Source organism: Arachis ipaensis, chromosome B09 (genome assembly GCF_000816755.2).
Source record: "Arachis ipaensis cultivar K30076 chromosome B09, Araip1.1, whole genome shotgun sequence".
Lineage (NCBI taxonomy): Eukaryota > Viridiplantae > Streptophyta > Magnoliopsida > Fabales > Fabaceae > Arachis > Arachis ipaensis.
In genome coordinates this window covers 12,081,412-12,103,901 of record NC_029793.2, presented here as the reverse complement: position 1 = coordinate 12,103,901, position 22,490 = coordinate 12,081,412, and the positions used below count along the sequence as shown (strand labels likewise).

Genomic DNA, 22,490 nt, shown 5'->3' with positions numbered 1-22,490 from the left:
TGAAAAGGCATATTGAGTGAGTTCAAGTAGAAGCCAATGAGTGAATGAGGATGAGTGATACATTTGAGAGAAAAGCCTAGAGTTATTTTCAGATTTCTTTAGGTAAGTCTGTGTCTTATATCTTGTACTAGTGAGGTACCACTTTCTTAGTTGGGTGAGCACTAAGAGTGAAGAGTTAGGTATTAGCATAGTCAACGTCAAGTTAGGTTAGAACTTGAGTGTGAAAGGATTGTGTCAGTCATGTGGAATTGGTGTATGTAATACTTAAACTATAGTGGAAATTCCACCACTGTTGTGGTGGAGACTGGACGTAGGTTGCATAGCACAAGGCAATCGAACCAGGATACATGATGGTGTTAGCTTTTCTCTTCTCTGCTCTGTTCTGTTTTCTGATATTCATGAGACATAACGAAATTGTCTCATAAATTTTCGCTACTGAGTTCAAATAGAATCATAGTTGCAAGTTGATTTAAAAAGGAGTCATTTCAGTAACTTAAAGAAAGGCATATATTCAATCCCCCTACTCTAAGCCTTCTACAACCTTCAATTGGTATTAAGAGATAAGGTCTCAAGAATCAAGTTTAACCGCTTGGAGCAAAGATCCAATGATGAACAACTTGGGCACAACCACAGTTGCCTACACCCTCACTGAAGGCCAGTCAAACAACATGCCTCCTTTCTTCAACGGGAAGAGCTATGCCTACTGGAAAGAGAGGATGAGGATCTTCATCCAATCCATTGACTACAACATATGGAAGATTGTTATGAGCGGTCCCAAGATTCCAACAAAAACAATTGCTGATGGAGTGGTGACTCCAAAAGAAGAAGCTGAATGGAATGAGGATGACAAGAAGAAGATGGAGCTGAATGCTAAAGCCATCAACCTTCTTCACTGTGCTATCAGCTTTGAAGAGTACCGAAAGGTATCTAGATGCAAGACAGCCAAAGAAATCTGGGAAAAACTCCAGGTTACACATGAAGGTACTAAACAGGTCAAAGAAACGAGGATTGATATGCTGCGAAAAGAATACGAGATGTTCAACATGAAGGATGGAGAAAGCATTGATGAAGCGTTTGAGAGATTCTCAATCATAATCAACAACCTTGATGCTATGGGTACAAACTACTCAGAACAAACTCTAATGAGAAAACTCCTTAGAAGCCTCACAAAAGAATGGGAAACCACTGCCACTATCCTAACCGAGAGTAATAACGTAAGCCCTATAACCTATGATGAGCTGAGAGGAAAACTCCTTGCCTATGAAATCACACACACAAACCCGGACTCAAAGAAAAAGGGAATAGCCCTCAAGTCAAAAATAGAATCAAAAGAGAGTGAGTCTAGTGATGGTATTTCAGATGATGAGCTTATGTTTTTTGCTAGGAGATTTAGAAGGATGATGAAGAATAAGGACAAATACAAGGGTTCAAGCTCAAAGGAACACAAGATGGACTTGAGCAAGGTGACGTGTCATCATTGCAAGGAGGCTGGACACTTCAAGCTAAACTGTCCAAAGCTCAAGAAAGAGGACAAAGGAAAGAAGGAAAAGAAGAGAGTGCTCATGGCAGCTTGGGAGGATCTTGAGAACGACTCCAATGAGGAAAAAGACTCTGAAGGTGAAGATAAAGACTGTTTCATGGCTGGAAATAATAATCTTGATGAGGTAAATTTCTATGATCTGTCCATAGATGATTTACATGCTATTATTGATGATCTTACTCTAAACACCTCAAAACTGCTAGATAAGTACAATGAATACAGATCTGAAAGAGATGTGTTAAAAGCTGAAAATGATTTTTTTAAAAGAAAAAGTGAAGGAAACTGAATGTGCTTTGGATATTATTGAAGAAAACAAATTTCTAAAATCTGAACTTGAAAAATTAAAAGAAAAGTATATTGTGGATCCTTCTCATGAGTTAATTGCTGAAAATGAAAGACTAAATGATATGATTAAAAGGCTGAATGGTAACTTAGCAAAATTTGCTTAAAGCTCTAGTAGCTTGGACAAATTACTTGCAAGCCAAAGACCATTGTTTGAAAAATCTGGTTTAGGTTATATAACCAAGGAAAGTGCAGTTTGTAATGATTCCTCTATGAAATTTGTGACTTCTTCATCAAATACTAAATCCACAACCAACAAATTTGGTATTGGATATGTTCCCACATTGGAAGAAAATTTTGATGAAGTTTACACAAGTGAAAATGAACCTTCACTAAGAACCGAACCTACTTCAAACAGGTCAGGTCTAGGGTATATTTCGAAAAATGAGGTTGCTTTCAAGAAACCATCAGTTTACAACAAAACCTCATATTCGAAAAGCCCAAAAGTTTTCAAAAATTCTGGTGAAAATGCATTTGCAAAGAGGAACAATTATAACAAAAATCTGTTTGTCAAAAGAAATGTACCTCTTCCAAAAACTAGAAAATTTCAATCCTTTAATCATATCCAGCAAAATAACTCACCTCAAACTCAGCGATATGCATCAGAAAATCATTGTTTAAATTGCAAAAAATTTGGTCACTCGTATGCACAATGTTTCATTGAAAAGAAAGTTGTGGAAAACCAAATTTACAATATTGTTTGTGATTTCAATGCACTTGGGCAACCAAGATGGATTAACTTCAAAGGATCCAAATTAATTTGGATACCTAAGGTTACTTGAAGTTTTTCATGCAGATTTGCCTAGCATCTAAGAACAAAAAGGATATGTGGTACTTGGATAGTGGATGCTCTAGGCACATGACTGAAATGTCAACTTACTTCATCAAACTAAACAAGTATGATGGAGGTTTTGTGACCTTTGGAGATGATGGTAAAGGTAAAATAACTGCTGTTGGAAAAGTAGGTAATAAACAATCTACTTTCATTGAAGATGTATTTTTGGTATGTGGATTGAAGCACAATCTTTTGAGTATAAGTCAGCTGTGTGACTTAGGATATTTGGTGATTTTCAAAAGACTTGAATGCTGTGTTGTAAATGAAAAGACTAATGAAGTGCTTTTTGTTGCCAACCGTTGTAATAATGTGTATGGACTTACCCTTGATGAACTAAAAGATCAAAATGTAGCCTGCTTTCATTCTAAAGAATCTGAAAAGTGGCTATGGCACAAGAGATTGGGCCATGCAAGTATGTTTCAAATAAACAAACTTGTAAAGAAAGAGTTAGTAAGAGGTCTTCCTTTGATAAAGTTTGACAAAGACATCACTTGTGATGCTTGCCAAATGGGAAAATAAACAAAAAGTTCTTTTAAACCAAAGGAAGACATCTCTACTAAAAGGCCACTTGAGTTGCTACACATTGATTTATTTAGTCCAACAAGAACTCAAAGCCTAGGTGGTAAACACTATGGTTTAGTGATTGTGGATGACTACACTAGGTTTGGTTGGATTTTATTTCTTGCTCACAAAAATGAAGCCTTTTCGGTCTTTGAACCTTTTTGCAAGAAAATTCAAAATGAAAAGAATTTGAAGATCTCTTTTATAAGAAGTGATCATGGAACTGAATTTGAAAATAATTTATTTGAATCCTTTTGTGAGGAATTTGGAATATCTCACAACTTCTCTTGTCCAAGGACACTACAACAAAATGGTGCGGTGGAAAGAAGAAATAGAAGCATACAAGAAATGACAAGAGCAATGCTTTGTGAGAGCAATGTTCCAAAATTTCTTTGAGCTGAAGCGGTTAACACAGCTTGCCACATTTTGAATAGAACTATCATAAGAAAATTTTTGAAGAAAACCCCTTATGAACTTTGGAAAGGTTACCCACCAAACTTGGACTACTTGTACATCTTTGGATGTAAATGTTTTGTTCTTAATAACAAAGATAATTTGGGTAAATTTGATCCAAAGGCATATGAGTGCTTGTTTGTAGGATATTCCACAACTAGTAAAGCATATAGAGTTTATCATCAAGATGCTAGGATTATTGAGGAATCCATAAATATTACATTTTGTGATACTAACTTGGTGCAAAGTGTTTTAGAAGAGTGTGATGCAGGAAATCAAGCTTAAAAGGATTATGAAACTGTGCAAAATATGAAAATGGAAATTCTGTTCAAGCTGAACCAGAAACTGCAATTGCTGAAAATTCAAGAGACAATTCCATTTTGTCTCATAAATCTGAAGGAAATCCTGAAGCCAGCAGCACCCAGAATCCCTTGGTATCTGAATCTGCCTCCAAGTCCAACAGACCCCGTGAATGGAGATTCTTGAAGAATTATCCTGAGGAATTTGTCATTGGGGATGTCTCTCATGTGGTTAGAACTCAGTCTTCAACTAGAAAGGCAAATGAAGGAACAAACATCGCCCTTCTCTCTCAAATGGAGCCTCAAAATGTCAAGGAAGCCCTTTGGTGACCCTTCTTGGGTAAAGGCAATGGAAGATGAGCTCCAAGAGTTTGAGAAGAACCAAGTTTGGACATTGGTTCCTAGGCCAAATGGAAAGAAAGTGACCGGAACCAAGTGGATTTTTCAGAACAAGCTAGGAGAGGATGTAGTATTGCAAGAAACAAGGCAAGGCTAGTGGCACAAGGATATGACCAAGAAGAAGGAATAGACTTTGATGAATCCTTTACCCATGTTGCCCAAATGGAAGCCATAAGACTTCTTTTAGCTTATGTTACATTTTGTGGTTTTAAATTATATCAAATGGATGTGAAATGTGCATTTTTAAATGGTGTGATAGATAGGGAAGTGTATGTGGAACAGCCACCAGGGTTTGAAAATAAAGAGTTTTCCAACCATATTTTCAAATTATCTAAAGCTCTCTATGGTTTGAGACAAGCTCCTAGAGCTTGGTATGAGAGACTTAGCACTTTTTTTAAAAAAATAGTTTTCAAAGAGGCACCACAGACACTACCCTCTTTATCAAAAATTCTGATGATTCTTTCATTCTAGTCCAAATATATGTTGATGACATTATTTTTGGATCAGCCAATGAATCCCTTTGTACTGAATTTGGAAAACTCATGACAAGTGAATTTGACATGAGTATGATGGGTGAACTTAATTTCTTCCTTGGGCTACAAATTAAACAAACTGAAAAAGGTATTTTCATTCATCAAGAGAAGTATGCCAAGGAATTAGTTAAGAAATTTGGTATGGAAAATGCCAAACCTATGGAAACTCCCATGCACCCTAATTCAAAATTAGACAAGGGAGAAACTGAGAAAGATGTGGATGAGACTATGTATAGAGGAATGATTGGCTCTCTTATGTACTTAACTTTCTCTAGACCCGATATTATGCAAAGTATTGGAATGTGTTCTAGATTCCAATCATATCCGAAAGAGTCTCATCTTTCTGTAGTTAAGAGGATCATTAGATATGTCCATGACACATCCAATTTTGGTCTTTGGTATCTTAAGATTGATGATTTTTCTGCAGTTGGTTATTGTGATGTAGATTTTGCCTGTGATAGAGTTGATAGAAGGAGCACTTCAGGCTTATGTTGCTTCCTTAGAAAGTCCTTGAATGTTTGGTCAAGTAAGAAGCAGCCAACAGTGGCTTTATCCACTGCAGAGGCTGAGTATATAGCTGCTTCTTCTTGTTGTTCTCAACTTATGTGGTTAAAAACACAGCTTGCTGATTACAAGTTAAATGCTAAAAATATTCCTTTGTTGTGTGATAATATGAGTGCCATTAATATTTCTAAAAACCCAGTTTTGCACTCTAGGACTAAACATATTGAAGTGAAATTTCACTCAATAAGAGAACATGTTCAAAAAGAGGATATTAGCATTCAATTTGTTAAATCAGAAGAGCAATTAGCAGATATTTTCACTAAACCACTAGTTGAGGACAGATTTTGCATGCTTAGGACTAGTCTAGGAATTTTAAGCTATGATTCATTGTTTGGAAGTTGCTGATGTGTTTGTTAGAGTTTTTGTCTCACAAACAGGTATGAGACAATTCTAGGCAAGTGAAGAGCCTTCTCTCCAAACAGCGTTCTCTGGTCTTATTACAAGTGCAGAGTTATCTGGGCCAACCTCAAAAGTCAGATCATGGGTGGTTCAATATGTTTCCTTAATCCCAACCACCTCTGGACCCAAAATGAGTGTTACATTGTCCACATGTTATTTTTATTTTTTGTCTTTTAATAAAAAATGTTTCATGTTTTATTATTAATCTGCTTTACTTTCTTTTTGCAAAAAAAAGGCAAATCATCTTTTTGTGAGGTCAAGTCTTTGAATAATGATTTCTTTGAAGGGGTTATTGCTCATCACATCTTGTGTCCAAATTTTCTTGTTGATTTACCTAATCTGAAAAAGAAAGGTTTTTCTTTTGTTGAAAACTTGAAATTTCTGGGGACTATTCATTCCTATGTAAAAGGCAGTGACATAATTCTGAATAATGAAACCATCAACGATTCTTTGAAATACACTGATGTTGGTGCATGTGCCTATACATTTGGAAAATGGGATGAAAGGGTGTCTCATATCAAACGGTGTCTTACACTGATACTCTATTTTTGTATGCTATTCTCACAACAACAGAAATCTCTTTTTCTTATTTAATGGTTAGATATGTGTTTGATTCTGTTCGAAGTGATAAAGATAAAGCCCTTCCTTATGACATGTTCTTAACTTGTATTTTTGAACATTTTGGTGTTGATTTGTCCAATGAGTCATATGAAATAGACACTCATATCTAAAAGGAGGTGGTTCAGTGAAACAGCAGAAAAAGGGACCCACTCGTTCTGAAAGGGTGGTTCTTGATGAAGATGATGATGACTATGAACCAGAAGACACTTATCTTCCTTCTACCACAGGTACTTCAGCCTCCACTGGACAAAAATCTGCTTTATATGAGGTCGTTAAAGATGTGTTGCAGGAGTTTGTCTCTCAGTCAAACCAATTGATTGCTATGAGTAAGGAGCAAAGAAAACTAGCCACCAAGCATGAAAACTTCCTCAAGAAATCTAGAGATTGAGTGGCTGTATGAGTATGAGTAGCATGATTGTAAATTTTGATTGCTACTGAATTTTTATTGTGAATCTTGATTGTTGCTACTGTGATATTTTTTTAAATTAGCTGTTGTCATGTGCATTTTGAATGTGCTGTCATATGATTTCTAAAAGTGAATTTCAGTTATGAATCTGCCTTACATGATAAGCTGCTATGTCTTACTTAGGGGGAGTATTGCTGTGTCTTTTTGTTCCACCCTTGATGACAAAAGGGGGAGTAGTAGCAGCATACAACATACGAAGAATTTGAAATTTTTGCTGTGATTTTGAAATTTTGCTGCTGCTGTGTTTTGTTTGGCATAAGAATGTGAATTTGCTTTACATGATTTATTGCTCTGCTTTGCCATTGCTAGTCGTGATGCTCTGTATTGTTAAGTTCTTGAGCAGTTTTGGGCTGGATATTTGTTATCATTGCTGATATATTTTGTTCAATTTTGAGATAGATATTTGGTTGTTTGCACAATCCCTTGATTCAGGCTCATGAGAAGTTAAATTGTTTGAAAATCTTGCTGATTGCTTCATCCACAGTCAACATAATGTATGTAGTCTATTATTGTGTTTCCTATGAGTACATGCAAACAGGAAGGAAGAGAAGAGCACAAATCCAGGGGGAGCATTTCTTGAAAAGGAAAGGGGGAGCAACACAAAAGCAAGTAACATCATTCAAAGGGAAGTTTCTTAATTCTATTCAAATTCAATTCCTTTTGATAAATGTTTTAATTATGTTTGTCATCAAGGGGGAGATTGTTGAGTTAAGAAATTAACTAAATTAATTTGATGATGACAAACATTATTTTATTGGGTTAATCAACCAATTAATTTTTAATTATGTTGGATAAAATGATGCAGGTCAAAATATAAAGAAACAGCAGCCCAAATGCAAGGATACAAAAATATTGCTAGTGGATCTTTCTAACCAACGAAGCCCATAGAAAATAATGCAAAGAAAACAGCTGGGCTAAATGAATGAAATCCAACACAAGCCCAAGATTACTCCATTCAAGTTGAAGCCTTCCAATGCACCTCACTAGTTTGCTTAGGTCAGAACCTCAGAGAGAAAGAAAGAGAAAGCTTCGTTCTTCTTCTTGCCCATTTCATCAAAGAAGAAAGAAAGAGAAAGCTTAATCAAAGAAAGCAAAGGTCAAATCACCCAAATCAAACCCATCAAGTTGAGTAAAAATTAAAGGTGATTTATTTCCATTTGCATGCATGTTAATTTCTTCACTCCTTCTCCAACTTTCTGTGATACCATTTTTGGTTAAATGAAGATAGAATTATTTGATCTCTGCTGCTGTAAATCAATATTTTACAAAGTTTCTTGGAGCCAAAGCACATTATTAATGGTTCGAATTTGGGTTTATCACTGAACAACTTTCTCTTTGCTACTCAAATGTCTTCGGTCAAGCAAAAAGGAGACAGCTTGGAAATCCCTAATTTAGGATAAATGAAGAAAGTAATCTCTGTTCACCACTGCTGTACATCAATGGTCAAGATTGTTTCTTGGGGACCAAGAAGTATCTCAAGGGTTCATATTTGGGTTCACCATTGAAAATAATTTTCTTTGCTTCCCTGAGGTTTTCAGTCAAGCAAGAAAAAAGTCAGACTCAAATTTCTAATTTGGGAATTGACTGGAAAAGTGATGTGGTAAGCTGGAAGCACACAGCTCAAGGAGTTGACCTCGGAGAGAGAAACTCAGCAACATGCAAGGAGATACAAAAAGAAGATTTCTCATCATTCAGAAGTAAGTAGAGATAACTTAGTGTATTGAGGTTTTGTTCTGTGAAGAAGTTCCCTGAAGAAGTTCCTCTACTTGGACAGTGCTTTCTTTCAAAGAAGCATTCCGCCAAAAATGAATAACTGAATCAAAGACATGCAAATCTGGTTTATCACATAGTAAATAGGCTATTGATGAAGTGAATCTCCTTCATGTTATTGCAGATTGTATTTTACTTTTCAATATTTATTTTTCTGTAATTTCTTTAGTGAAAAGGCATATTGAGTGAGTTCAAGTAGAAGCCAATGAGTGAATGAGGATGAGTGATACATTTGAGAGAAAAGCCTAGAGTTATTTTCAGATTTCTTTAGGTAAGTCTGTGTCTTATATCTTGTACTAGTGAGGTACCACTTTCTTAGTTGGGTGAGCACTAAGAGTGAAGAGTTAGGTATTAGCATAGTCAACGTCAAGTTAGGTTAGAACTTGAGTGTGAAAGGATTGTGTCAGTCATGTGGAATTGGTGTATGTAATACTTTAACTATAGTGGAAATTCCACCACTGTTGTGGTGGAGACTGGACGTAGGTTGCATAGCATAAGGCAACCGAACCAGGATATATGATGGTGTTAGCTTTTCTCTTCTCTGCTCTGTTCTGTTTTCTGATATTCATGAAAAATAACGAAATTGTCTCATAAATTTCTGCTGCTGAGTTCAAATAGAATCAAAGTTGCAAGTTGATTTAAAAAGGAGTCATTTCAGTAACTTAAAGAAAGACATAGATTCAACCCCCTTCTCTAAGCCTTCTACAACCTTCAAAATGTTACAAATTTAAAAATAATTAAAGTATTATTTTATTATTTTACTAACATTGTCATTTTAGAGGATTTTTTTAAATAAAATATTAGAAAAAAATTAAAAGTTATAATTTATATTTTTATAAAAAATATATTTTTATATAAAATATTAAATTAAAATAAAAATAAAAATAAAAAATCAGATTATTAATTAATTATTTAATTTTAAATTTCAAAACTTGAAAAATTAGGATTAGCAATTAAATACATTCACACTACATACTGTTACTCCTAATCTCACCATAACTTTCCAATCTCCGACCGCAGCCCATGCACACCGCCACAGTCTCCCGCCGAAGCCTTACCTCGCGCTGCTGTCCTTCTGTAGCAAAGGTAGATCCTTCCGCAGCCGCACCCATGCATTCCCCCTTGCCGCTGCACCCCCTGTCGATCGTGCCAATGCCACTACAGCCCCTGGCCGACACCGTTGTAGCCTCACCATGCGCGGCAGTTCCCTCCGCAACCAAAGGTAGCAATGAATGATGTCTGTGCAATATTTCAAGAAGAAAAGAAGATTATCGTTCCTTATAAAATCCAAATTGGCAATGGTAAAGTGTTTAACAAATTAATAACTTGGATATCTTGATAAGGCAGGATTGGAAGTAGTGTTACTGGAAATTTTTTTTTTTGGTGTGCCTTCCCCGTCACGTGTTTGTTGATGGAGTCCTCAATGGGTGAAGGACTTTCTAATGCCCCATCCTCATTCACCAATGAGAATTCTACTCATTTAGATGACAACATTCTCAACTTATGCGATGTGGAAGGTGAACAATCTAACAAGGTAAGTAGCAAAAGTTCATGCATTGATAACGGATTTAAATAAATACAAGTCAAATATGCTGGATATTCAATTTATTAGGTATACAGATGGTTATTTTAATTCTTAATTGGATGGTTATTTTTTTTGATTCGGTTTAAATATATACAATTATATGTTGGATGGTCATTTCACTAGGTAGCTGGATGATTATTTTAATAACTATATGGATGGTTGTCTGTGAGGGGGAGATTGACGCCGATGAAGGGGATGGTTGATGAAGGGGCGGCGGCAGAGGGTTTGGGGAAGAAGATGTTGATTTAGTAAATTATGGTATAGAAAATGGTTAAAATTTTGGAACAACTGAATGAGATTTTTGGTCTGGATAATTTGAGTGGTGTGTTTTTTTTTTTTTAACTTTCATTGAGCCAAATTTACAGTCCAATGTTCACATTGTTCACAACCTCCATTGTCTACCTAACGGAGTCGATTCACTTTAACCATCCATCTTTCCAACCCTTTTTATAGCAACCTTAACACATCCAAATCCCTTGTAGCGGGAAATAGATCCTCTCAATTTTTTTGGGTAAAAAACCTATTTAAGCCAAGAGAGGAAACGTGTAACGCATATAAGCCAAACAAGAAACTGATTCGAGAATCAGCCAAAGCACATTATAATGTAATTCGAATCAACTTTGTTTGAATTACATTCGTTAATAATTCGAATCAATAGGCATCGAATTATTCTCAAGCAAGCCGATCAAGTAATTCGAATCCACTTGGATCGAATTATAGATGCTTAATTCGAATTGTATCAATTCGAATTAGTAGGTACACGTGAATAAGGGGAAGGTCGAATCAAATAGATTCGAATTACTCACATTTCGAAAACAAAAGGTAATTCGAGAGGAGTTGATTCGAATTACAAGTGAGTGTCCTATATAAGGGGTTCGAACCAAGTTCATTCGAATCAGTTTTCCATTCTCATACCCCACCAAATCTCAGAGAAAATGACCCAAAACCGGTCCGAGAAAGTCTAGAGCGGCTTACTTAGGCGATGGGGGACGATCCGGGAAGGTTGTATCGACTGGATGGAGTCGCTCATATAGCCGGGGTGATCAACGACGAGGTTAGTGGTTTATGATGGTGGTTTATGATATTCGTATATGTTAGTGGTTTATGAAAACGGTATTTCAAGTAGTTTATGATAGCGGTTTTGCATGCGATTTTATTGGCGGTTTATGTTAGTGGTTTGGGTTAGCTGTATTGTATGTGGTTTATGTAAGTGGATTTGCACGTGGTTTTCGTAAGTGGAATTGCTCGTGGTTTAATGAGTGGTTTAATGAGTGGTTTTGCCCGTAGTTTTCTTAAGTGGATTTGCATGTGGTTTATTTTTCTAATTTTTTGGATGCGGTTTGAGTATGCGATTTTGCTAGCAGTTTAGTACAATTTGCTTTTGCATGTGGAATGTAGATGCGGTCTATGTTTGTGGGTTTTGTTTGCAATTTCCGTAGTGGACCGATATATCTCCTATTGCATGTTTTTTTGGTTACTTGTTTACGTCGTGAATTTTATCTGTTAGTGGTATTGTAATTCGTCATAATTATGTGGTCAATGTAATGCCCAGCCCCAGTGTTGCATTACGAGCATGCGGCGGTAGCAGGGGATGCGACTTGATGAGAGGTACGTTCTGTACTTGCAGATGGCCGGACTATACCATCTTGCGAGACTGAACGACAGATGGTTCCGATTGGACGAGCCCTTTGTTAGTGCATTCGTGGAGCGGTGGCATCCGTAGACGCACACGTTCCACATGCCGTTCGGAGAGTGCACCATCACACTTCAAGACGTTGCATACCAGTTGGGGTTGCCAGTGGATGGACGTTACATCAGTGGTTGCCTGACAGACTTCCACGTATACATAGAGGGTGGCAGGCCAGCTTGGCAGTGGTTCCATGAGTTGCTTGGTGTGTTACCTCCCGCGAACCAAATACAAAAGTTCACAGTGAATTGCACCTGGTTCCAGGAGACTTTCAGAGAGTGCCCCGAGGGGGTAGATGAGGAGACGGTCAGGCGCTTTGTCCGTGCCTATATCATGATGTTGTTGGGCACCCAGCTGTTTGTCGATAAGTCCGGCAATCGTATTCACATCAGATAGTTACCGTTTGTGGCTAGGCTTGAGGAGATGGGTGGCTATAGCTGGGGGTCGGCGGCACTAGCATGGTTGTACTGGTGCATGTGCCGAGTGGCGAACAGACATGTCGTGAAGTTAGTCGGGCCGTTACAGTTACTTCAGTCTTGGATCTTTTGGCGGTTTCCTGGTTTTAGGCCTGCTGGGTATGATGCATTTAGCTGGCCCCTTGCCTCGAGGTACCACTATCGTATTATACTATTTATCCTTATTTTATTTATTTTCAATTTCGCATGCAATTTTATGCCTTTTAGAATCATTCATGAATGCAGTACCATGTTTAATTTCCTACGCAGGTGGTCAGGTTACAATCCTGGGATTAGCGAGAAGGGACCTCGGGTGCAGATGGCTCGACTGAGGATCGACTTGTTACATGCTCGGGATGTAAGTATGCTTAGCTCATATGTGTAGTTACTACTTCTTTCAGTTTATATGGTTTAACGAATTCGTCAAATGGATTTGATTTGCTTTTTTCAGTTTATATGGATGTCCTACAACACACCCGACGTCCTCCAGGTTGTCTATCCGGAGGTGTTGGAGCCTCGGCATACGATGTTATGGCGGTGTGTGACGTCCCTGAAATATTTTGTGGTGGTTGAGTGGCATCAGGTTGATAGAGTGTTACCGCAGTTCGGCGGCATACAGCCTCCCCCACATCCCGCCCTGAACATCGACTTCTTGATGTCGAAGGACGGGAGAGGTGGTGACCGTTGGTTCCCGTCCCATTTACAGCATTGGCATCTTCACTGGGAGACACGTGCGGATCACGTGTTACGGTTCGATGTTGTTGTTGACCCGGGACCCTCACATGAGTTCTTGGCCTGGTGGCATCAGCATGGAAAGAGGTTCTTGTCACCTGAGATGTACTTGGGGGATCCGAGAGGTATTCCTATTCCGGTTGAGGCAACGCAGAGGGGTGCCAGCCGAGTTCCAGATATGGACCGAGTTGACGACGTTCCTGACAGGCGCCGGGTTGAGAGGAGAGCTCGAGTCGGGACACATCGTAGCCAGCGTGAGTGGAGATGGCTGGACCAGGCTATGGATGAGGGTGATGAGGCCGGTAGGGGCGGTGGTCGATGACGAGGGCGTGGAGGCAGGAGGAGGGGGGCTGCTCCTAGGCAGGATAGCCCTGATTGTGGTGATCATGCCGCTGGAGGAGGAGCTCCAGTGGGGGGTGTTAGGCCCGCTCATGGCGGACATGGTGGAGAGTGGTATGGATCCGATATGGGAGATCCATCGAGCCATGCTGACACTGGGCTAGGAGAGGGGCCGCTCAGAGATTACTTCGTTGGTGTTCCCGCTGACGACTAGACACCTAAGGAGAATACGCCATGGGTGATTTCGGGATCCATGTTTTCAGAGTTTCTTGCCGGTGATGGGATTGACGCGAATTTTGGTGGATCACATTTCCTAGATGAGATCACCACCATCATGCAGGAGGATGCGGTAGCCCGTCGACGGGGACAGACGACGGGGACACAGGCAGCGTTAGATGTCGATCTGAATGAGCCTCCCTTCGTGGGCCCTGTTTAGTCTTTCGCCTTGGGTGGGACCCCGACATCTGCACATATTGCTCCGTCACATTCAGTCGCCAGACCATCCTCGTCCAGACCCTTACATATCCAGTCTAGGGCGCCTGCACAGCCACCCCCGGAGGACGAAGAGGACGAGATCGAGGATGAGGAGCCCCTTATCCGGAGAGGTCATAGGACACGGGTCCCACGTCGTTGTGGCACGGGGTCGCACCTATTTAGATGATTTGTGATACGTGGTATATGTTATTTCGTTATCTTTGTTGTGTGTTATATATTTTTGTTATCAGTGTTATATTTTATTTTGCTATGTTTGTTGTATGTTATATATTTTTGTTATCAGTGTTATATTTTATTTCGTTAGTTCATCAGATCATGAAGCAGTGAGTTTGGCTTTGCGTTATTGTGTATCAGTGACGGTGATAACATGTGTATTTTCCTTATGTAACTTATTTCCATTATTAGTAACACATTTGACATACATATCTTCTACGAGACGGAATTTTCAGCACTGAAAACCGACTAGTTAGCAAACCTAGTACATCGTTTTCTAAAAAAAAGTACAGATGATCAAACTAAAACAAATCAGAACACAAAACCAGACATTACTATTCATTTCACCCTGCATGGCTGGGTCCTCCGGCCTGTGGACAACTCCGACGAGTGTGTCCGGGTTGCCTACAGAGGCCACATCTCTTGGGCCGGTTCGGATCTGCCTCATCCATATTGGTCCGTATTCGAGTGGACCGTGGACGACCCTCCCTCGCACGCCTCATACTCGGGTCCGGTATAACGGTCGGCTCGTCATAAGGTGGCCAGAAACCCTCCGGAATGGGAAGAGTGAATCCCATCTGATATACACTGAAAACCGAACTAAGTCGATACACCGGGTGGACGTATGGCTGCCAAGTAACACGTGAGTAGGCACAGCATGCCAATGTGTGCGGACATGGGAAATGAAGTGCCTGGAAGTATCCACAATCACATGTCTGAGAACCCAGTGAGACCCTATAGCTTCTCAGTGAGAACAAACCAGTCGGAGTCGTCTCTGCCACGGTGTACTCCGAGTTATCCCTGTCATATACAGTCACCGTGAAGCACCTAGCCGTCTTTAGATTTGCCTCGATACACTTTACCAGGTATTGACTGAATTGTTGTCCGGTACCCAGCTGGGCCTGTGCCTCCCTCCCCTTGCGGACGAATAGTTCAGCCAACCTGCCGTATGTGGCCTTCACCAGCGAGCACACAGGGAGGTTTCTGACACCCTTCAGGATTTAATTCACACACTCAGAGATATTGGTCGTCATTTACCCGAATCTGCGCCCTTCGTCACAATACTGTGTCCACAACGAATACTCAATCCTGTTCGCCCAGTCACACATCGCCGGATTCTCAGAGCGCAGAATGTCAAACCAATAATCGAACTCCACTTCGGTCTTGGCATATGCGGCGTTCACAAGAAGCCTCCGAGCATCTTTGCCCTTGAAGGTGAGGGCAAAATTTGCTGCTACGTGTCGAATGCAGAATGCACGGTATGCAGCCGGAGGTAGCCATCCCCCATCAGGAGCCTTAAGCACGGCCTTGATGCTGTTATGCCTATCCGAAATAACTAGCAGACCTGGCTGCGGTGTCACGTGCTGACGGAGGTGAGAGAGAAAGAAGGACCACGACTCAGCATTCTCACCCTCGACTAGTGCAAATGTCACAGGCAGTATGTTGGAGTTCTCGTCCTGTGCAATTGCGACAAGCAACGTTTCCCCACACTTGCCATATAGATGGGTGCCGTCAATACTCACCAACGGCTTGCAATGACGGAATGCCTCGATACAAGGTGGGAACGTCCAGAACAGCCTGTGAAAATAAGCTTGAGACTCATCGAGCTGTCCCCCAACTCGAACAGGGCATGTCCGAAGGACTGCTACTGTACCAGGCATGGTCAACTGGACTCCTAACACCCACCTAGGGAACTCGTTGTACGACTCATCCCAGTTACCATAGATGACGGCAACAGCCTTCTGCTTCGCCATCCAGACCCTCCTGTACGTCGGTCTGAATTCAAAGTGTGCGACCGTGGCATTTAGGAGCACCTTGATGTTGACGGATGCATCAGCCCTCACCATTGGCATAATGAATGTCGATATGACATGATAATCCAAACTCCTATAGTCGCTGGAGATAGAGGTGGCAAGACACGTATGCGGTCCGTTGTACCGTTTCACTTCCCAGATGCCCTTGCGCTGCCGGAGACTCAACCGAATCAACCATGTGCACCCATTCCCAAACTTAGAACACTTTCCCACATACCGGCGATAGTCAGACTCAATTACCTTGTATTGTACCCCTCGACAGATGCTGTAAGTCTTCACACTCAACAGGGCCTCATCTTTATCCTGGAACTGCTGACCAACCTGGAACTCTGTCATACCAGCAGACCCGTTTGCATCTCTAGCGCCAAATCCAGCAGCCTGCCCAGGAAGCCCATCCTGCCTCATGGCATCCAGGTCCAATGATGAAAAATGGGGTGGGTACTACTGTGTGCCAGAACTAGATCCACCTGCAGCCCCTCTCGGGTCACTCGCTCCGAGGTCATCGCCACTGTCATCGGCAATCAGATCCGGCTTAACATCATTATCATCTGGATCATCAAAGAATCCGCTCCAACACCAGCCGGTGTAGCACAATGTAATGAGGTCGGAAGATGTTCCCCTGTACCAAAATCGTCGCCAACATTGCCGCTGAGATCAACAGCGAACGAAGGGGAGGCAACAGGCTGGATCGGTGGCTCGTACGCAGGGACGGAGGAAGAAGCAACGGCAGGTCTCGAGCTAGAACCGGCCACCGTGGCTAAAGTGTGCGTATTCCAGTTCAAACCCCCCAAACTGGATACCACATCAACCAACTTTGCCAACAGCTCAGGTGTCCTCACCTCGGAAAACTGCCGGCGATAATGAAACATGACCTGCAAGTCCTCATCACTCCCGATCGTGAAACAATCATACTTCACGGTATCTTGGAGCACCGTGGTTGAAATGCGATAGAAAAACTTCTTAACCCTTTTCACACCATCCAGACCAAGTTTCAGCAGTACAGAGCTAACAAGGTCATCATAGCTCGTCGTAGGCCTCACGATAATACAGAGAGGATCCTTATCGGTGAACTTCACACCGGATCGGATTTTCTTCTTAATCGATCCTCTGTGGTGAACCAACACTAAAAAACTATCCTCACTAGCCATCTGACCCCTCTATTGAGAGCAACTTGCGTACACCTCATATATATAGAGATCTGCTTCACACTAATTCAAATCAATTCCATTCGCACTATATATACGTAATTCGAATTAACTCAATTCGAATTACCTTTAATTACCCCTTGTAGCACCGTCACTCCCTGTCTCTCCTGCAAACCTCAGTGCCACCGGTTTTCTTCTGTTACCTCCGTCAGTGTCGTGCCAACTTCCACACCAGACGTGGTGTTGCTCCTCTGCCACCATTTCCCTTTTCCCTCTCCTCCACGTTCTCACGCACGGTGTCACAGTGCCGCCACCTTCCACCAGTGCCGGAGATCGCCAACCAGCGCTGCTGCAACAAAAGGATGGAGTCGCATGCCAAAGGCGCCGGTACATCAGCACCCAGTCAGCCCCCACCGCCGCAGCACCTAGTCGACCCCACCGCCGCCCAGCTATGCCGTCGCCGTCGTTGTAAGGGTGACGCTCGGATTATCCCACCGTGCCGCTTTGCTTTTTCACCCATTGGTCTGCAAAAGGTTAGCTGATAGTTAGATTTTCATTTTTCAGAGGATGTATTAGGCTTCTGGTAATAGTTAAAGCATTTTAAATTAGATATTATTTTATTTAGTTGAATTAGGGAGTTTATGGATATTCGAAAACATGTGACTGTATTCAGATGTTCAGTTTACCTTGTATGTAGATATTCAGTTTACCTTGCATGTGAAATTTTGATTAAACAGTTAGTGAAGACCTAGTATAATAGAAGAAAATGTTAAGCTTTGTTTATGTCATTAAGTATTTTATTTGCTTGTTCGTTTGAATAATTGTTTGAATCAAATAGCTGTGTGACCTTATTTGAAATTTGGCTCACAGGATGTTCATTATTTTATTTTTTTATTTTACTTTCTTTTTTTGTAGGCATTGTAAATTTGAGATGCCCTACAACCCTGATGACCTAATGGTCCAGTGTGAGGGCTGCAGTGATTGGTAAGTTCTAAGTTGAATACATGCGAAGGAGTCATGTTTAACCTTCATCCTCTTTACTATTTGCTTTTAGTTTCATCACCTGTTTAATTTCTTGATTCTAGTATGTCCAGTTCTATAGATATTTGCATCTTCCTAATGGAATTCATTTTAAATTTTAGATTTTTAAGAATGTTTTAACTCTTTTCATCTGAATTCATGTTAGGAAAACCAGTTATTTATGTCAGCCTTTACCATACTAGAATCGTTTTTCCCTATGTAAGAATCTCCAGTTAACTTAGACTATTATTGCCATTGCTAATTTGGTACTCTTTGAAGATAATACATTCATCAGTAGCTACTGGTGTGTTTGACTCTTCTATGTACCAACGATTTGGTGTTTGCTTGTTTTGTTGTTACATTTTTTGCTTCTGTCTATGCGGTGTCATTTCTCTCTCATAACCACACCTAGCTTTCTTTACTCTGCTTCCACTTGTCTGCACATGCATTCAAATGTCGTGTAACTTCTCTGAATAGAATATGGACATATGGGAGTTATCCTCCATAGAATAGTTTCATTAAATATTCATACTTGTGATCATTCATGACCTTATAAGTAAATTTTAGATGGACACAAAAGCAATAAGTTTAGCTAGTGTGTTATTCAGCTTTATAGGCATCACAGCAAGCCTAGGTACAGGAATCGAAACTTAACATGTATATGCAGCGCCAGTGCCTTTTAAAGTCAAATTTGTGGATTTAGGAAGGTAAATCTGCAAATTCGCAAATCCATTTGAAATTATCAAATATAAAATGGATAGCTTATTGAATGGAAATCAAATAATATATGAGGAATTGCAAAGAAAGTAAGAATTGAATAAAGGTTCTTAATTTGTTAGATGTTTATTATCAATTAAAGCGGATATTCATTTTACTATGTTTGTAGATAGTTCGTTCATTCGAAAAGTGGATGTTTATTTTACTTATAATATTGGTCTTTTGCTTGAGTTACTGGATTCTGCATGCACATGTTCCACTAGTTTCTTTTGTTATGTAGTTTGGGAGTAATGAAGGAAAATTGGATTAGATTTAGTTTAATTTTTTTAATTGAAATTAGGTTTAAGTTAAGCTATTTAAACATGGTGCACGGGTGGAATTTTGGTTAATTTGTTAGATGTTTATTATCAACTAAAGCAGATGTTCATTTTACAATGTATACAGATGTTCATTTCATTCTATGTTGGAATTGAGTTTCACTATGTTTTATTGGTTATAATGAAAGCAATCATTTAATAATATATGCTTTGATGAATTTAAAATTTGTCTCCATAGATTGTTGATTTTTTCTAAAGCTTGGGGTTAATGAGTTCTTGTTACACACTAGTAATTTATATGCCTGAAAATTTAGTTGTGCTCCTGTTCTCCAGTGCATATCGGTTATTGCACAAGTTATAAAAGAAAAGAGCAAGGAAGAGAAAGAAGGATCACATATACAATCTAGCAGAATGTTGGAGAAAAATTACAAGCAGAGAGCTCCTGACAACCTTCCTTAACTTATGACCACCTTGAAGAGCTTAACATTGTCATCATGATGCAGCATTTCTTGAAGATTCTTGTTATTTTAACCTATACTTTTAAATATTGATAACTAACGGCTGGTTCTCTTGTATTCCTCTAACTATAAATTATATATCTCGTGTAAATATTTTATATAATAAAAAAAATTTTCTTTTAATTTCAAATTAAGACTTGATGTTCTTTTCAAGTTAATATTAATGTTTACATGGATCGTATTTTAATCCCTAATTTTCAAACCATAAAACAAAAGAAATATGTGGAGCATGTGCATGCAAAATCTAATTAAAAGACAAACGGTATACCCAAAATAAACATCCACTTTAGAAAGAAAGTAATAATTCGCATACACAGTAAAATGAACATCTGCATTAGTTGATAAGAAACAACTAACAAATTGACCAAAAATACCACTCGTGCACCATGTTTAAATGACGTAACTGAAACGCAACTTGAATTCAATCAAATTAAACTAAATCTAATCCAACCCACATAACAAATGAAACTTGCGAGGCATGTGTAAGCAGAATCCAGAAAATCAAATAAAAGACAAATGGTATACCCAAAATAACCATCCACTTTAGAAGGAAAAGAACCATCCGAAACTATAGTAAAATGAACATCTGCTTTAGTTTAAATGACTTAAAGTATAGTACATGATGCATCTCAATCATTGATGTAGAATAGAAAAATCAATAATTTATATGGTAATGGATTATTTGTTCATGAAACTTTTGGTGCCCATAGAACTCCAGCAGAACTCTAGGATGGTAAATATAGCATTATATGCAGTATTTTAATATAGTAAAATTCTACTGTTTTCAAACACAATTCTAATTGGTATAATTGATGATAGTGCAGAAGTAAATTGAAATCCAGATTAGTTTTTTGTTCGTGTAATATTTCCTTTCAAATTGTATTATATGTTGTTCTATGCTTGTAAATTGGTTTCTTATACAAAGCAAGTTTAATAAAAGTGATTGCTGCAATTTGAATTCCACTTAACTCAGTACAATAAACTGATATGTAAAATAGCACAAATTCTAATTCTTTATATACATGAGTTAGATGCTATAACTAAGAGGAAAAGAAATTAGATTAGTTAGTTACATTATATTAATTGAGTAAACTTGGAAAGTGTTTATTAGTTTCCTTGCTTATTGTAAATGAAAAGTATTATTTTAGCACAATGTGTTTGTGACTTCTGATTTTGGTGTTTATTCATTGGCCCTATAAATGACCCTAAACCAATATGATATAAGAGTAAAGACCTGTAGAGGCCTATAAAATCCAGCAATCTTAATATGTAAGAAAGAAGTACAAAGGGCAATCTCGAAAGATAATAGTTGAGAACCTCATTAGTTGGCTAAGTAACAAAGAATTATTGGTTTTTGTTTAGAATTTGAGTTAGTTAGCTGGAAAAAAATATATGAAAATTGTTAAAGTGAAAGCTCTAGTTGTATTATGTTTACAGAAAATCCAAGATATATATCGTTTTTACCAATTAGCTAAAAATAGAAAAAAAATTAAAGAATAGTTGTATTGAGAAAGATAGCTTGACAACACTCACTTTAGTCAAGAAGCTAAAATTAATTATTACACGTAAATTTGCTCAAATAGGGCACATAAAAGGATATTATAGTTATACAACAGTATAGTTCATGAGGCAATTGACAACATGTCTGACAAAGTATTGAAGAACTTCAACAGTGAATTGTCTTGTTCTTGCAAGTTAAACTGGAGGGGACTTTCTGATTTTAGTTGCTTGTTCAAATCCATATGCAATCTCAATTAGCTTTGATTCTTATCCTTTCAAATCACCAAAGTTTATTCCAAATGGGACACCTTTATTATCATACCCTGCAGGCACATTTATTCTTGGGAATCTTCCAATAGCAAGCACAGGTGCAACACTTGAACCAGGTGTTACCAATGTATCAAGTTTATAATCACTCATCAATTTCTCAAAGCCTTCTCTTGATAGTCTTGCTAGATTGGCCAGTGCCGCGTTCTTTGTTGTGCCAATTACATTTGTTTTTCTCCATGAAGCCATCGGTTTAGAATGAAAATAACTATCCACATACATAGTAAAATGAATATCTAGCAAATTTTATTGTATCTACTTAAATCCAATCCAAATTAGTTATTCCCTAATCATTTTTAGTTGTAGGATGAAATTACCAATTAATGTGCATCCATATAAATTGAAGGCTGGATTTATCCCAGAAGTAACCTATACAGAAAAACAAATCAATATGCTTTCACTGTCATGTCACTTCAAATAGAGATTAGAGAGTAAAACAAACCTTCTTCCCTCTTGTTAGAGAGAGTCTGATGTGTGAATTGTCAAACATGTCATTCCTAATCAAGGTTCTAAAAATTGCATCCTTAATATGTAAATTTTGGAACCATACTCATTAGTCACCATGTATTTCCAGCTATGTATGCCAGCAAGGGGTGCTAAATTGAAATCAAACACACCTCATCTCTATTTGGAACATTTTCAAAAGCCAAAGCTTTTGCTGAATCAGACATCCTAATTAATTGTTAACTGTGAGTGTTACTCTTAATGAATAATAGTGCTTATATATATTTTTTTAGCAGGGTTGACATAGTCACAAGTATTATCAAAGTTGCAGTGGCATCCATTTACACTATCACAAGTATTGATAGAGTTTAAGACTCCCAGAGAAGAGAAGCTATTCAAG

General features: G+C 38.8%; 1 long non-coding RNA gene across 1 annotated transcript; it reads left to right on the top strand.

Moving 5' to 3' along the window:
• Positions 3,895-22,490, top strand: LOC110267191. The gene is made up of 4 exons (XR_002354549.1): positions 3,895-3,905; positions 12,140-12,141; positions 12,882-12,890; positions 22,384-22,490. It is a non-coding gene; the product is annotated as an uncharacterized LOC110267191 (long non-coding RNA).